This window comes from Macrobrachium rosenbergii, chromosome 30, assembly GCF_040412425.1.
Source record: "Macrobrachium rosenbergii isolate ZJJX-2024 chromosome 30, ASM4041242v1, whole genome shotgun sequence".
NCBI classification, from domain to species: Eukaryota; Metazoa; Arthropoda; class Malacostraca; order Decapoda; family Palaemonidae; genus Macrobrachium; species Macrobrachium rosenbergii.
Window position 1 is genome coordinate 28,729,901 of NC_089770.1, and position 5,090 is coordinate 28,734,990.

Consider the following 5,090-nt stretch of genomic DNA (forward strand, 5'->3'; position numbering starts at 1 on the left):
AGAATTACATAATCTAAACCAATTGCTCATAAAAGAACAAAACCAGACGTTTCTTTTCAGTGTTGAATTCATTTCAGTGAATTATCCCATGTAACTATCATACCGTTTATCTAACTAGCCGTCTTTGTTCATCATTTTGTTTCACTTAACATTTCCCGTGCACATACAAGTATCTGAAACAATCTCCATTGTTTAGAAAAAATGTGAGTCAACGAAATCATTTAAAACCAGTTTTGACTTCCCTATCTGGAAGTTTTGAAAGATTTTCAAGAAAGATCATCTTCCCACGTGTTCTGTACACGGAGAAAAGTAGCATTTCTAAGATCAATTACTATGCATTGCCAGTTAGTTTTCTGTAAAAGAAAACTGTTGTGCCGGCTATGTCTGTCCGTCCGTACTTTTTCTTAAAAACTACTGAGGCTAGAGGGCTGCAAATTGGTATTCTGATCATCCACCCTCCAATCATCAAATAAACCAAATTGCAGCTCTCTAGCCTCAGTAGTATTTATTTCATTTAAGGTTAAAGTTAGTCATAATCGTGCGTCTGGCAACGATATGGGACAGGCCACCACCGAGCCGTGGTTAAAGTTTCATGGGTCGCGGCTCATACAGCATTGTACCGAGTCCACCGAAAGAGATCTATTTTCGGCGTATTTTTTACTTGTTTTTATCATAGAGACTCGAAAATGATTAAGTCCAACCACTGACATTTATGTTTTTTTTCTTGAAGCTAATGATTTTGCTTTAGATCTTTTGAGCTTTTTTTTTTTATTATTAATTATCTTACTGACCCGCTATATACATGCTTATTTTCATATGCTATAAATCCAGAATATCAGCATATTAAGATGTAAAGCATCGAAAAAGACGAAAATGTTGCCACTAGAGTCTACTGGATTTATAAATGAGGATTCCTCCGTATTAAGTGCCCAACATACTCCATACCCACAGTCTACAAAGACCATGCCACATCCGAACGTTAATATCTCAGAAACCCAACTCCTTTATCTCAATCATATAAAAGACAAATGACCTCGTCAGTCATTGGTACTAAAGTAACTTTATTATCAAATACGGATGAGAGAATATTTTCCCACAAATCACCAGCCTATTTTGTAAAACAATAAGAGTTCTAGAACATCTTGGCTTGGTCGATATTTCGATGGCCTATTTTGACGTCATAATGTAGGACGCGCAGAAAGAATGAAGTTTCGGGTCTCCCGTGTGTTGAACTGAGGTAGTCTTTGGACCTTACACTTGAGTATACCAAATAATTCGTTTTCTTTCGTTACTACATGAAGGAATAAAGAAAATGAATACTGAAGCTTTACTAGGACGAACTTTACTATAGTGTTACTCCTCTCTTCACAGTACTATAGAACTGACCAAAGCAATATAGTGGGACTCTTACCAATCCCCCCTAATCACCCATCTATAGCCAACATATAAGCATTAAAATTTAGGTAAACTACAGACTGCTACCGCGGTTTGATTCCCGTCAGTAGCCGATCGGAATATTCAGACCATTTTGTTGTTTGTCTATTTTTATGATACCTACCATCTTGTGTTTGTTTTTGTACGTTCCCGCCAGTCGCCGACCGGAATATTTAGCCCCTTTCCTTAATGCTTTTGTTTATGTTTGCCTTTTGTCTATGTTTATGATACTTAACGTCTTTTGATTGTTTTTGTACGTTCATCCTCAAGAGGCTGGCACTAAACACGGCGCCCATATTGCCCGTAAACTGGTAGCTACCGAACTACAGGGGGGAGGCAGTAGTCCGCAGTTTACCAAAATATTGAATTTCAATAAAATTAAACATATAGAATTACTGAAAATTTAAACGAAAATTTCGGTTAAAATTTCAGTGTTTAAACATTGGAATTATTTACTATTAACCAAAAAAACGTTAGCAAAATTTGTTTGCAAATACATAACCACTACTGCTACTCCTAAGAATAATAAAAACAATGATGGCAACAAAATGCGACAAGAACACGAACAACAACATCATCAAATCCCCCATAGAAACAAAGGAAATGTGAGAAAAAGAAAACTAAAGCTTTCTCAAAGACTTGAAGCTTTCGATGAGAGGAAAATGGGTTGAAGTTGATAGTTTCAAGATGTCAAGCAATTATCTACTCTGCCAAGAGATCCCTCATGAAACATATCATAGCATGGAGGCCCTAGAATCCCGGGCCCAAGGCCTAGACTCTAGAGAATACAAGGTCTTCTCATGGCTGACCCAAAATTGGGATCTAATGCGCAGGTAGAGGTCGTGACGTCACGCGGTCCGTGGTGATCTCTAGACTTTGCTTGAGCCAGCGGGAAAATAAGTTGGTGTGCCCATTTCTAATGATGGCCGTGATTATGTTCCAGGCGACAAAATAGTGGTTTTAGAGGGATGTGGCGACGCCACCACCAACAGTTGGAAGGCACAGTTGTTGGTTTATTAAAACGTCATCTTAAAAATTTAATATATCTAACCAAAGCTACAGTGGTTTCAGAGACATCAGTCTCGTAACAAGTTGGAAAAGCAAGTGATAAGCAATTAGGATCGACCACATCCGACTCGGTGTGTAACACATTTACGCACAAACACATCTTCAACCTCGAACATGCGGCAAAACACGTAACAAACAGAGAATACATTTTTACAAACAGTTAATTCTTCAGAAGGATGTTAGAGCAAAATACAAACAATTTCAATGTCCTCGAAAAAAAGTACATATTTCGGAAATCGGCAAACTGACAACGTCTAGAATCACGCCACCTTCCGATGCAGACGTGTTGTTTAGGTTTTCAAAGGTAAGCATCTTTTCCAAACCACACCATTGAACTACCCTCCAACTTTTCTCTTACGCTTCTTCATATAAGCATTGCGATTGCCATCATTACTATTATGATAACCATAACTTCAAATACATATTAATAGTTACTTCACTGCACAGTTAGCCAAAGTGGGTGCCATCGCTGAATGTTGCAACGCTTGGTTCACATCAACTAGTCCCGTAGGTTGTTCCTGTCCTGTCACCCATCAAACCACCCAGATGTAAAAAGGCACCTGCGTCTGCTGGAGTCAAGAAAAAGCGGTGTGAGGCTAGGAACCTCATCCCTGGCAGTACCCTTCCGTTTCACTCCAGTTGGGATATTCACACATAGGAAAGGTTACATTTAATAGTGGCCTTCACATTGCATGCATTGTATGCTAGTATGAATATCATTGTTAAATCACTTTTGTTAAATGTTCTAACATATAGATAAATCAGAAGTTTAATTTTTCTGTGGTCATTACACACACACACACACACACACACACATATATATATGTATGTATACACTGTATATATATATATATATATATATATATATATATATATATATATATATATATATATATATATATATATATATATATATATATATATATATATATATATATATATATATATATAGTAATGAACCACACTCAGTTCTACAGGATCTTAAATGCAAAAAAAAAGGATAATATACATTATGTACAAGTGTGTTCAGGTTCTGGGTGGCGAAAACACACGAAATGATAATTACATAATATTTAAAACAAGTAAATGAATCAAACTATTTAAATAAACCAATACACAAATCAATAAACAATTTAAAAGCAACATTACACACCAATATCATGATAAACATAAAAAATAGATGGCACAATAAAATGACAATAAAGCAGCATAATAATAATACATGACTGATATGATAAACGACACAATAGCAGCATAAAAATAATAATACATAATTAAATAACACCTTAGCAGCATAAAAATTATAAACAGACAAATTCCGAAGAATTGTCAAGACAGTACTACTGCCAACCAGGATATAGATGCAGATGAAATCAATCGGACCATCGAGAACAGCAATTAATTAGCTGTCAAACAGAAACGCATCCTCAATACATATGCATTCAGCCGAATCGTCGAGACAGTTGTTCACTGTCAAAATATCCTCTTGCTGCTACCAGTGAATAAGTCAGAACTGCTAACAGTGAATAAGCCAAAACTGCTAGCAGCGAATAAGCCAAAACTGCTAGCAGTGAATAAGCCAAAACTGCTAGCAGTGAATAAGCCAAAACTGCTACCACTGAATAAGCCAAAACATACAGACGGAAAGGTCCTCATCCTCCTGCCAAAGTCACCAAGTACCTCACACCTGTTGCCCATCAGAGTGACCAGCTGCTCTATTGCCGCAATTCAAACATGCTGCTGCTACCTTCTTGGCTGTGTGTTGCTCAGAACCTCTCGGACTGCCACCCAAAAACTGACTAACGCTGTCAACCAACCCGTGACAAACGGCATCTCACCACCAAGAAAAAAAAAAAAAAAACACAAGAGGACAGATGAAACAATGGAACAACCAGAACAAGATTGTTCCACCAAAATAACCACTACACCTCACAATATATACATTGTGATGTAGAAACCTTGTATATGCAGTGTATGTCAAGGACATTTAGCCTGATTTGTTTCGTTGGGTGTTGACATGCAGAATGTGCTAGTATATGGTGGCATCCAGCACAATATATTATGAAAGGCTAGATCATTCTGGAAACTTGTAGAAAGACCCCTGGAAAGGTCCAGATGATCAGAAGCTATATAAGGCAAATGAGAGCATGCAATTTGAGACAGTTGGTGTTTGGGTTATAAGTAGACACACACTAGTCCCAATTGGAAGTGGTTTTTGGATATAATTAGTAAAATACTTTACTAAGGTTTTTGGATATAATTAGTAAAATACTTTACTAATTGAAAACTCTATATGGATATTGTTCATAGGGGAATTTCATCTGATTATAGTGCTAATAATAGAAATGCATTTGCTGATACTCTGTGAAAACTAAAAAGTATGAATGCTTCAGGATTGGCTAGTATGGTGAGACAATTATATATATGTGTAATGCTTATACAATATTTGTGACCAGTATCTTGCGCATATCATCATTGTTGGTTTTCTGTGAACAGTTATGATGAAGTATTGAAATATCTGTTGCCTTGATTTCACTGCTGCAACATCAGAGGCTTGTTTAAGAGTAGTTCATAACAATATACATATA